Here is a 13840-nt window from a genome sequence, read left to right as displayed (position 1 = left end):
GCCATTAGGAGGCGCTGAGCGTTACAATTAACTATCAGTTATGCGTCGGATTCGTAAATATAGACTCACAGGAGAACAACCGTAAGGTGCCCGAGGCAGCAATATACCCTTGGAGACAAGGCGGCTGGAGGATCATGTATTGAATCTCGACGCAATTTGAGTGTTCCATCGTCATTAGGAGGCGCTAAACGTTACAATTAATAGTCAGTTTCGCGTCAGATTCGAAAATCTAGACTCACAGGAGAACGACCATATGGCGCTCGAGGCAGCAATACCCCTCGGAGACAAGTCGGCTGGATGCCGATATATTGAATCTCGACGCAATTTGAGTGTCCCATCGTCTTTAAGTGGCCGTGAACGTTACAATTAACTATCAGTTTTGCGTCGGGTTCGAAAATCTAGACTCACAGGAGAACGATAATAAGGTGCTCCAGGCAGCAATAGACCCTTGGTAACGAGTCTTATGGAGGACGATGTATTGGATCGCGACGCAGTTTCAGTGTTCCATCGTCATTAGGAGGCCCTGAACGTTACAATTAACTATCAGTTTCTTGTCGGAATCGAAAATCTAGACTCACTGGAGACGGACCATATGGTGCCCCTTGGAGACAAGTCGGCTGGAGGCCAATGTATTGAATCTCGACGCAATTTGAGTGTTCCATCGTCATTAGAAGGCCCTGAACATTACAATTAACTATCTGTTTTGCGTCGGATTCTAAAATCTAGACTCATAGGGGAACGACCTTCAGGTGCCCGAGGCAGCAATAGACCCTTGGAGACAAGGCGGCTGGAGGACGATGTATTGAATCTCGACGCAATTTGAGTGTTCCATCGTCATTAGGAGGCGCTGAGCGTTACAATTAACTATCAGTTATGCGTCGGATTCGAAAATCTAGACTCACAGGAGAACGACCATAATGTGCCCGAGGCAGCAATATACCCTAGGAGACAAGGCGGGTGAATGACGATGTATTGAATCTCGACGCAATTTGAGTGTTCCATCGTCATTAGGAGGCCCTGAACGTTACAATTATTAATCAGTTTCGCGTCAGATACGAAAATCTAGACTCACAGGAAACGAACATAAGGAGCCCGAGGCAGCAATATCCCCTTGTAGACAAGCCGGTTGGAGGACGATGTATTGTCTCTCGACGCAATTTGAGTGTTCCATCGACATTATGAGGCGCTGAACGTTACAAAAACTATAATTTTTGCGTCGGATTCGAAAATCTAGACTCACAGGAGACGGACCATATGGTGCCCGAGGCTGCAATAGACACTTGGAGACAAGTCGGCTGGAGGCCGATGTATTGAATCTCGACGCAATTTGAGTGTTCCATCGTCATTAGGAGGCCCTGAACGTTACAATTAACTATCAGTTTCGCGTCGGATTCGAAATTCTAGACTCACAGGAGAACGACCATAAGGAGCCCGAGGCAGCCATATCCCCTTGTAGACAAGTCGGTTGAAGGACAACGTGTTGACTCTCGACGCAATTTGAGTGTTCCATCGTCATTAGGAGGCCCTGAACGTTACAATTAACTATCAGTTTCGCGTCGGATACGAAAATCTAGACTCACAGGAGAAGGACCATATGGTGCCCGAGCAGCAATATCACCTTGGTCACATGTCGACTGGAGGACGATGTATCGGATCTCGACGCAATTTGAGAGTTCCATCGTCATTTGGAGGCGCTGAACGTTACAATTAACTATCAGTTATGCGTCGGATTCGAAAATCTAGACTCACAGGAGAACGACCATAAGGCGCACGAGGCTGCAATAGTCCCTAGAAGACAAGTCGGCTGGAGGACGATGTATTGACTCTCGACGCAATTTGAGTGTTCCATCGCCATTAGGAGGCCCTGAACTTTACAATTAACTATCAGTTATGTGTCGGATTCAAAAATCTAGACTCACAGGAGAACGAATACAATGTGCCCGAGGCAGCAATAGACATTTAGAGACAAGTCGGCTGGAGGCCGATGTATTCCATCTCGGCGCAATTTGAGTGTTCCATCGGCATTAGGAGGCGCTGAACGTTGCAATTAACTATCAATTATGCGTCGGATTCAAAAATCTAGACTCACAGGAGAACGACCATAAGGTGCCCGAGGCAGCAATAGACCCTTGGAGACAAGTCGGCTGGAGGACGATGTATTGAATCTCGACGCAATTTGAGTGTTCCATCGTCATTAGGAGGCGCTGAACGTTACAATTAAGTATCAGTTATGCGTCGGATTCGAAAATCTAGACTCACAGGAGCACCACCATAAGGTGCCCGAGGCAGCAACAAACCCTTGGAGACATGTCGGCTGGAGGCCGATGTATTGAATCTCGACGCAATTTGAATGTTCCATCGTCCTTAGGTGGCCCTGAACATAAAATTAACTATCAGTTTTGCGTCGGGTTCGAAAATCTAGACTCACTGGGACGGACCATATGGTGCCCGAGGCAGCAATGTCCTCTTGGAGACAAGTCGGCTGGAGGCCGATGTATTGAATCTCGACGCATTTGAGTGTTCCATCGTCATTAGGAGGCGCTGAACGCTACAATTAACTAACATTTTAGCGTCGGATTCGAAATTCTAGACCCACAGGAGACGGATCAAATGGTGCCCGAGACAGCAACATCCCCTTGGAGACAAGTCGGCTGGAGGCCGATGTATTGAATCTCGACGCAATTTGAGTGTTCCATCGTCCTTAGGTGGCCCTGAACGTTACAATTAACTATCAGTTTTGCGTCGGGTTCGAAAATCTAGACTCACTGGAGACGGACCATATGGTGCCCGAGGCAGCAATGTCCTCTTGGAGACAAGTCGGCTGGAGGCCGATGTATTGAATCTCGACGCAATTTGAGTGTTCCATCGTCATTAGAAGGCCCTGAACATTACAATTAACTATCTGTTTTGCGTCGGATTCTAAAATCTAGACTCATAGGGGAACGACCATAAGGTGCCCGAGGCAGCAATAGACCCTTGGGGACAAATCGGCTGAATGACGATGTATTGAATCTGGACTCAATTTGAGTGTTCCATAGTCATTAGGAAGCCCTGAACGTTACAATTATTAATCAGTTTCGCGTCAGATTCGAAAATCTAGACTCACAGGAAACGACCATAAGGAGCCCGAGGCAGCAATATCCCCTTGTAGACAAGTCGGTTGGAGGACGATGTATTGTCTCTCGACGCAATTTGAGTGTTCCATCGACATTATGAGGCACTGAACGTTACAAAAACTATAATTTTTGCGTCGGATTCGAAAATCTAGACTCACAGGAGACGGACCATATGGTGCCCGAGGCTGCAATAGACACTTGGAGACAAGTCGGCTGGAGGCCGATGTATTGAATCTCGACGCAATTTGAGTGTTCCATCGTCATTAGGAGGCCCTGAACATTACAATTATCTATCAGTTTCTTGTCGGAGTCGAAAATCTAGACTCACAAGAGACGGACCATATGGTGCCCGAGGCAGCCATACCCCTTGGAGACAAGTCGGCTGGAGGCCGATGTATTGAATCTCGACGCAATTTGAGTGTTCCATCGTCATTAGGAGGCCCTGAACGTTACAATTAACTATCAGTTTCTTGTCGGAATCGAAAATCTAGACTCACAGGAGGCGGACCATATGGTGTCCGATTCAGCAATGTCCCATTGGAGACAAATCGGCTGGAGGCCGACGTATTGAATCTCGACGCAATTTGAGTGTTCCATCGTCCACCATGAACCATGGACCTTGCCGTTGGTGGGGAGGCTTGCGTGCCTCAGCGATACAGATAGCCGTACCGTAGGTGTAACCACAACTTATGGGTATCTGTTGAGAGGCCAGACAAACGTGTGGTTCCTGAAGAGGGGCAGCTGCCTTTTCAGTAGTTGCAAGGGCAACAGTCTGGATGATTGACTGATCTGGCCTTGTAACAGTAACCAAAACGGCCTTGCTGTGCTGGTACTGCGAACGGCTGAAAGCAAGGGGAAACTACAGCCGTAATTTTTCCCGAGGGCATGCAGCTTTACTGTATGATTACATGATGATGGCGTCCTCTTGGGTAAAATATTCCGGAGGTAAAATAGTCCCCCATTCGGATCTCCGGGCGGGGACTACTCAAGAGGATGTCGTTATCGGGAGAAAGAAAACTGGCGTTCTACGGATCGGAGCGTGGAATGTCAGATCCCTTAATCGGGCAGGTAGGTTAGAAAATTTAAAAAGGGAAATGGGTAGGTTGAAGTTAGATATAGTGGGAATTAGTGAAGTTCGGTGGCAGGAGGAACAAGACTTCTGGTCAGGTGACTACAGGGTTATAAACACAAATTCAAATAGGGGTAATGCAGGAGTAGGTTTAATAATGAATAGGAAAATAGGAATGCGGGTAAGCTACTACAAACAGCATAGTGAACGCATTATTATTGTCCAAGATAGATACGAAGCCCACGCCTACTACAGTAGTTCAAGTTTATATGCCAACTAGCTCTGCAGATGACGAGGAAATTGAAGAAATGTATGATGAAATAAAAGAAATTATTCAGATTGTGAAGGGAGACGGAAATTTAATAGTCATGGGTGGCTGGAATTCGAGTGTAGGAAAAGGGAGAGAAGGAAACATAGTATGTGACTATGGATTGGGGGACAGAAATGAAAGAGGAAGCCGCCTGGTCGAATTTTGCACAGAGCACAACTTAATCATAACTAACACTTGGTTTAAGAATCATGAAAGAAGGTTGTATACATGGAAGAACCCTGGAGATACTAAAAGGTATCAATCAGATAGATTATATAATGGTAAGACAGAGATTTAGGAACCAGGTTTTAAATTGTAAGACATTTCCAGGGGCAGATGTGGACTCTGACCACAATCTATTGGTAATGACCTGTAGATTAAAACTGAAGAAACTGCAAAAAGGTGGGAATTTAAGGAGATGGGACCTGGATAAACTAAAAGAACCAGAGGTTGTACAGAGGTTCAGGGAGAGCATAAGGGAGCAATTGACAGGAATGGGGGAAATAAATACAGTAGAAGAAGAATGGGTAGCTTTGAGGGATGAAGTAGTGAAGGCAGCAGAGGATCAAGTAGGTAAAAAGACGAGGGCTAGTAGAAATCCTTGGGTAACAGAAGAAATATTGAATTTAATTGATGAAAGGAGAAAATATAAAAGTGCAGTAAGTGAAACAGGCAAAAAGGAATACAAACGTCTCAAAAATGAGATCGACAGGAAGTGCAAAATGGCTAAGCAGGGATGGCTAGAGGACAAATGTAAGGATGTAGAGGCCTATCTCACTAGGGGTGAGATAGATACCGCCTACAGGAAAATTAAAGAGACCTTTGGAGATAAGAGAACGACTTGTATGAATATCAAGAGCTCAGATGGAAACCCAGTTCTAAGCAAAGAAGGGAAAGCAGAAAGGTGGAAGGAGTATATAGAGGGTCTATACAAGGGCGATGTACTTGAGGACAATATTATGGAAATGGAAGAGGATGTAGATGAAGATGAAACGGGAGATATGATACTGCGTCAAGAGTTTGACAGAGCACTGAAAGACCTGAGTCGAAACAAGGCCCACGGAGTAGACAATATTCCATTGGAACTACTGACGGCCGTGGGAGAGCCAGTCCTGACAAAACTCTACCATCTGGTGAGCAAGATGTATGAAACAGGCGAAATACCCTCAGACTTCAAGAAGAATGTAATAATTCCAATCCCAAAGAAAGCAGGTGTTGACAGATGTGAAAATTACCGAACTATCAGCTTAATAAGTCACAGCTGCAAAATGCTAACACGAATTCTTTACAGACGAATGGAAAAACTAGTAGAAGCCAACCTCGGGGAAGATCAGTTTGGATTCCGTAGAAACACTGGAACACGTGAGGCAATTCTGACCTTACGACTTATCTTAGCAGAAAGATTAAGGAAAGGCAAACCTACGTTTCTAGCATTTGTAGACTTAGAGAAAGCTTTTGACAATGTTGACTGGAATACTCTCTTTCAAATTCTAAAGGTGGCAGGGGTAAAATACAGGGAGCGAAAGGCTATTTACAATTTGTACAGAAACCAGATGGCAGTTATAAGAGTCGAGGGACATGAAAGGGAAGCAGTGGTTGGGAAGGGAGTAAGACAGAGTTGTAGCCTCTCCCCGATGTTGTTCAATCTGTATATTGAGCAAGCAGTAAAGGAAACAAAAGAAAAATTCGGAGTAGGTATTAAAATTCATGGAGAAGAAATAAAAACTTTGAGGTTCGCCGATGACACTGTAATTCTGTCAGAGACAGCAAAGGACTTGGAAGAGCAGTTGAATGGAATGGACAGTGTCTTGAAAGGAGGATATAAGATGAACACCAACAAAAGCAAAACAAGGATAATGGAATGTAGTCTAATTAAGTCGGGTGATGCTGAGGGAATTAGATTAGGAAATGAGGCACTTAAAGTAGTAAAGGAGTTTTGCTATTTGGGGAGCAAAATAACTGATGATGGTCGAAGTAGAGAGGATATAAAATGTAGGCTGGCAATGGCAAGAAAAGCGTTTCTGAAGAAGAGAAATTTGTTAACATCCAGTATAGATTTAAGTGTCTGGAAGTCATTTCTGAAAGTATTCGTATGGAGTGTAGCCATGTATGGAAGTGAAACATGGACGATAAATAGTTTGGACAAGAAGAGAATAGAAGCTTTCGAAATGTGGTGCTACAGAAGAATGCTGAAGATTAGATGGGTAGATCACATAACTAATGAGGAAGTATTGAATTGGATTGGGGAGAAGAGAAGTTTGTGGCACAACTTGACCAGAAGAAGGGATCGGTTGGTAGGACATGTTCTGAGGCATCAAGGGATCACCAATTTAGTATTGGAGGGCAGCGTGGAGGGTAAAAATCGTAGAGGGAGACCAAGAGATGAATACACTAAGCAGATTCAGAAGGATGTAGGTTGCAGTAGGTACTGGGAGATGAAAAAGCTTGCACAGGATAGAGTAGCACGGAGAGCTGCATCAAACCAGTCTCAGGACTGAAGACCACAACAACAGTTTTTCGTCGCATTCGAAAATCTAGACTCACTGGAGACGGCCCACAAGGTGCCCGAGGAAGCAATATCCCCTTGGTGACCAGTTCTCTGGAGGACGATGTATTGAATCGTGACGCATTTTGAGTGCTCCATCGTCATTAGGAGGCCCTGAACGATACAATTAACTATCAGTTTCGCGTCGGATTCGAAAATCTAGACTCTCAGGAGAAGGACAATATGGTGCCCGAGGCAGCAATTTCCCCTTGGAGACGAGTCGGCTGGAGGACGATGTATTGAATCTCGAAGCAATTAGAGTGTTCCATCGTCATTAGGAGGCGCTGAACGTTACAATTAACTATCAGTTATGCGTCGGATTCGAAAATATAGACCCACAGGAGCACCACCATAAAGTGCCTGAGGCAGCAACGGAACTTGGAGACAAGTCGGCTGGAGGCCGATGTATTGAATCTCGACGCAATTTGAATGTTCCATCGTCATTAGGAGGCTGCGAACGTTACAATTAACTATCATTTTTGCGTCGGATTCGAAAATCTAGACTCACAGGAGAACGACCATAAGGTGCCCGAAGCAGCAATATACCCTTGCAGACAAGTCGGTTGGAGGACGATGTATTGACTCTCGACGCATTTCAGTGTTCCATCGTCATTAGGAGGCGCTGAACGCTACATTTAACTAACATTTTAGCGTCGGATTGGAAAATCTAGATTCACAGGAGAAGGATCAAAAGGTGCACGAGACAGCAACATCCCCTTGGAGTCAAGCCGGCTTGAGGCCGATGTATTGAATCTCGATGCAATTTGAGTGTTCAAACGTCATTAGGAGGCGCTGAACGTTGCAATTAACTATCAGTTATTCGTCGGATTCGAAAATCTAGACTCACAGGAGCCGAACCATATGGTGCCCGAGGCAGCCATACCCCTTGGAGGCAAGATGGCTGGAGGCCGATGTATTGAATCTCGACGCAATTTGAGTGTCCCATTGTCATTAGGAGGCCCTGAGCGTTACAATTAACTTTCAGTTACTAGACGGAATCGAAAATCTAGACTCACAGGAGACGGACCATATGGTGCCCGAGGCAGCAATGTCCCATGGGAGACAAGCCGGCTGGAGGCCGACGTATTGAATCTCGACGCAATTTGAGTGTTCCATCGTCATTCGGAGGCCCTGAACATTACAATTAACTATCTATTTTGCGTCGGATTCTAAAATCTAGACTCATAGTTGAACGACCATAAGGTGAACGAGGCATCAATAGACCCTTGGAGACAAATCGGCTGAATGACGATGTACTGAATCTCAACGCAATTTGAGTGTTCCTTCGTCATTAGGAAGATCTGAACGTTACAATTATTAGTCAGTTTCGCGTCAGATTCGAAAATCTAGACTCACAGGAGAACGACCATAAGGAGCCCGAGGCAGCAATATCCCCTTGTAGTCAAGTCGGTTGAAGGACGATGTATTGACTCACGACGCAATTTGAGTGTTCCATCGTCATTAGGATGCGCTGAACGTTACAATTAACTATAATTGTTGCGTCGGATTCGAAAATCTTCACTCACAGGAGACGGACCGTATGGCGCCCGAGGTAGCAATACCCGTTGGAGACAAGTTGGCTGGAGGACGATGTATTGACTCTCGACGCAATTTGAGTGTTCCAGCGTCATTAGGAGGCGCTGAACGTTACAATTAACTATCAGTTTTGCGTCGGATTCGAAAATGTAGAATCACCGGAGACGGACCATACGGTGCCCGAGGTAGCTATATCCCCTTGGAGACATGCCGACTGGAGGACGATGTATCGGATCTCGACGCAATTTGAGAGCTCCATCGTCATTAGGAGGCCCTGAACGTTACAATTAACTATCAGTTTTGCGTCGGATTCGAAAATGTAGAATCACCGGAGACGGACCATATGGTGCCCGAGGCAGCCATACCACTTGGAGGCAAGTTGACTGGAGGCCGATGTATTGAATCTCGACGCAATTTGAGTGTTCCATCGTCATTAGGAAGATCTGAACGTTACAATTATTAGTCAGTTTCGCGTCAGATTCGAAAATCTAGACTAACAGGAGAACGACCATAAGGAGCCCGAGGCAGCAATATCCCCTTGTAGTCAAGTCGGTTGAAGGACGATGCATTGACTCACGACGCAATTTGAGTGTTCCATCGTCATTAGGATACGCTGAACGTTACAATTAACTATAATTGTTGCGTCGGATTCGTAAATCTAGACTCACAGGAGACGGACCATATGGCGCCCGAGGCAGCAATACCCCTTGGAGACAAGTTGGCTGGAGGACGATGTATTGAACCTCGACGCAATTTGAGTGTTCCATCGTCATTAGGAGGCCCTGAACGTTACAATTAACTATCAGTTTTGCGTCGGATTCGAAAATGTTGAAGCACCGGAGACGGACCATACGGTGCCCGAAGCAGCAATATCCCCTTGGAGACCAGTCCGCTGGAGGATGTTGTACTGAATCGCGACGCAATTTGAGAGCTCCATCGTCATTAGGAGGCCCTGAACGTTACAATTAACTATCAGTTTTGCGTCGGATTCGAAAATGTAGAATCACCGGAGACGGACCATACGGTGCCCGAGGTAGCTATATCCCCTTGGAGACAAGTCGGCTGGAGGACGATGTATTGAATCTCGACGCAATTTGAGTGTTCCATCGTCATTAGGAGGCCCTGAACGTTACAATTAACTATCAGTTTCGTGTTGGATTCGAAAATCTAGACTCACAGGAGAAGGACCATATCCTGCCCGAGGCAGCAATATCACCTTGGAGACATGTCGACTGGAGGACGATGTATCGGGTCTCGACGCAATAGACCCTTGGAGACAAGTCGGCTGGAGGACGATGTATTGAATCTCGACGCAATTTGAGTGTTCCATCGTCATTAGGAGGCGCTGAACATTGCAAATAACTTTCAGTTATGCGTCGGATTCGAAAATCTAGACTCACTGGAGAACGACCACAAGGTGCCCGAGGCAGCAATAGACATTTAGAGACAAGTTGGCTGGAGGCCGATGTATTGAAGCTCGACGCAATTTGAGTGTTCAATTGTCATTAGGAGGCGCTGAACGTTGGAATTAACTATCAGTTATGCGACGGAATCGAAAATCTAGACTCACAGGAGATCGAAAAAAGGTGCCCTAGGCAGCAATAGACCCTTGGAGACAAGTCGGCTGAAAGCCGATGTATAGAATCTCGACGCAATTTGAGTGTTCCATCGTCGTTAGGGGGCTCTAAACGTTACAATTAACTATCAGTTTTGCGTCGAATTCGAAAATCTAGACTCACAGGAGATCGACCATAAGGTGCCCTAGGCAGTAATAGACCCTTGGAGACAAGTCGGCTGAAAGCCGATGTATTGAATTTCGACGAAATTTGAGTGTTACATCGTCATTGGGAGGCCCTGAACGTTACAATTAACTACCAGTTTCACGTCGCATTCGAAAATCTAGACTCACAGGGACGGACCACATGGAGCCCGAGGCACCAATATCCCCTTGTAGTCAAGTCGCCTGGTGGTCGATGGATTGACTCTCGACGCAATTTGAGTGTTCCATCGTCATTAGGAGGCGCTGAAGGTTACAATTAACTATCATTTTTGCGTCGGATTCGAAAATCGAGACTCTCAGGAGATGGACAATACGGTGCCCGAGGCAGCAATAGATCCTTGGAGTCAAGTCGGCTGGAGGACGATTTATTGTATCGCGACGCAATTTGAGTGCTTCATCGTCATTAGGAGGCCCTGAACGTTACAATTAACTATCAGTTTCGCGTCGGATTCGAAAATCTAGACTCACTGGAGAAGGACCATATGGTGCCCGAGGCAGCCATACCCCTTGGAGGCAAGTTGGCTGGAGGCCGATGTATTGAATCTCGACGCAATTTGAGTGTTCCATCGTCATTAGGAAGATCTGAACGTTACAATTATTAGTCAGTTTCGCGTCAGATCGGAGTCTGCAATATCCCCATGGAGACAAGTCGGCTGGAGGACGATGTATTGAAGCTCGACGCAATTTAAGAGTTCCATCGTCATTAGGAGGCCCTGAACGTTACAATTGACTATCACTTTTGCGTCGGATTCGAAAATCTAGACTCACAGGATAACGATCATAGGGTGCCCCAGGCGGCAATTGATCCTTGGAGACAAGTCGGCTGGAGGACGATGTATTGGATCGCGACGCAATTTGAGTGTTTCATCGTAACTAGGAGGCTCTGAGAGTTATAATTAACTATCAGTTTTTCGTCGGATTCGAAATTCTAGACTCACTGGAGACGGACCATAAGGTGCCCGAAGCAGCAATATTCCCTTGGTGACAAGTCCGCTGGAGGACGATGTATTGAATCGCGACGCAATTTGAGTGCCCCATCGTCATTAGGAGGCGCTGAACGTTACAATTAACTATCAGTTATGCGTCGGATTTGAAAATCTAGACTCACAGGAGCACAACCATAAGGGCCCCTAGGCAGCAACAGACCCTTGGAGACAAGTCGGATGGAGGCCGATGTGTTGAATCTCGACGCAATTTGAGTGCTCCATCGTCATTAGGTGGCCCTGAACGTTACAATTAACTATCAGTTTTGCGTCGGATTCGAAAATCTAGACTCACATGAGAAGGATCAAATGGTGCACGAGACAGCATCATCCCCTTGTTGACAAGTCGGTTGTAGGCCGATGTATTGAATGTCGGCGCAATTTGAGTGTTCCATCGTCATTAGGTGGCCCTGAACGTTACAATTAACTATCAGATTTGCGTCGGATTCGAAAATCTAGATTCACTGGAGACGGACCACAAGGTGCCCCAGGCCGCAATAGACCCTCGGAGACAAGTCTTCTGGAAAAGGATGTATTGGATCGCGACGCAATTAGAGTGTTCCATCGTTATTAGGAGGCCCTGAACGTTACAATTAACTATCAGTTTTTCGTCGCATTCGAAAATCTAGACTCACTGGAGACGGACCACAAGGTGCCCGAGGAAGCAATATCCCCTTGGAGACAAGTCGGCTGGAGGACGATGTATTGAATCTCGACGCAATCAGAGTGTTCCATCGTCATTAGGAGGCGCTGAACGTTACAATTAACTATCAGTTATGCGTCGGATTCGAAAATCTAGACCCACAGGAGCACCACCATAAGGTGCCCGAGGCAGCAACAGACCCTTGGAGACAAGTCGGCTGGAGGCGGATGTATTGAATCTCGACGCAATTTGAGTGTTCCATCGTCATTTGGAGGTCCCGCACGTTACAATTAACTATCATCTTTGCGTCGGATTCGAAAATCTAGACTCACAGCAGAACGACCATAAGGTGCCCGAAGCAGCAATATACCCTTGGAGACAAGTCGGCTGGAGGACGATGTATTGAATCTCGACGCAATTTGAGTGTTCCATCGTCATTAGGAGGCCCTGAACGTTACAATTAACTATCAGTTTCGTGTTGGATTCGAAAATCTAGACTCACAGGAGAAGGACCATATCCTGCCCGAGGCAGCAATAGCACCTTGGAGACATGTCGACTGGAGGACGATGTATCGGATCTCGACGCAATTTGAGAGTTCCATCGTCATTTGGAGGCGCTGAACGTTACAATTAACTATCAGTTATGCGTCGGATTCGAAAATCTAGACTCACAGGGGAACGAGCATAAGGTGCCCGAGGCAGCAATAGACTCTTGGAGACAAGTCGGCTGGAGGCCGATGTATTGACTCTCGACGCAATTTGAGTATTCCATCATCATTAGAATGCCCTGAACGTTACAATTAACTATCGTTTTTGCGTCGGATTCGAAAATCTAGACTCACAGGAGACGGACCACAAGGAGACCTATGCAGCAATATCCCCTTGTAGACAAGTCGGCTGGAGGACGATGTATAGACTCTCGACGCATTTGAGTGTTCCATCGTCACTAGGAGGCGCTGAACGTTACAATTAACTATAATTTTAGCGTCGGATTCGAAAATCTAGACTCACAGGAGAAGGATCATATGGTGCCCGAGACAGCAATATCACTTGGAGACAAGTCGGCTGGAAGCCGATGTATTGAATCTCGATGCAATTTGAGTGTTCCATCGTCTTTAGGTGGCCGTGAACGTTACAATTAGCTATCAGTTTTGCGTCGGGTTCGAAAACCTAGACTCACAGGAAAACGACCACAATGTACCCGAGGCAGCAATAGACATTTAGAGACAAGTCGGCTGGAGGCCGATGCATTGAATCTCGACGCAATTTGAGTGTTCAATCGTCATTAGGAGGCGCTGAACGTTGCAATTAACTATCAGTAATGCGACGCATTTGAAAATCTAGACTCACAGGAGACGGACCACATGGAGCCCAAGGCACCAATATCCCCTTGTAGACAAGTCGCCTGGAGATCGATGTATTGACTCTCGACGCAATTTGAGTGTTCCATCGTCATTAGGAGGCGCTGAAGGTTACATTTAACTATCATTTTTGCGTCGGATTCGAAATTCTAGACACTCAGGAGACAGATAATATGGTGCCCGAGGCAGCAATATCCCCTTGGAGACAAGACGGCTGGAGGCCGATGTATTGAAGCTCGACGCAATTTGAGTATTCCATCGACAATAGGAAGCCCTGAACATTACAATTAACAATCAGTTTCGCGTCGGATACGAAATTCTAGACTCACAGGAGAGCGACCATGAGGAGACCGAGGCAGCAATATCCCCATGGAGACAAGTCGGCTGGAGGACGATGTATTGAATCTCGACGCAATTTAAGAGTTCCATCGTCATTAGGAGGCCCTGAACGTTACAATTAACTATCACTTTTGCGTCGGATTCGAAAATCTAGACTC

This window comes from Schistocerca americana, chromosome 4 (genome assembly GCF_021461395.2).
Source record: "Schistocerca americana isolate TAMUIC-IGC-003095 chromosome 4, iqSchAmer2.1, whole genome shotgun sequence".
Taxonomy (NCBI): Eukaryota; Metazoa; Arthropoda; class Insecta; order Orthoptera; family Acrididae; genus Schistocerca; species Schistocerca americana.
This window is presented reverse-complemented; position numbering follows the sequence as displayed.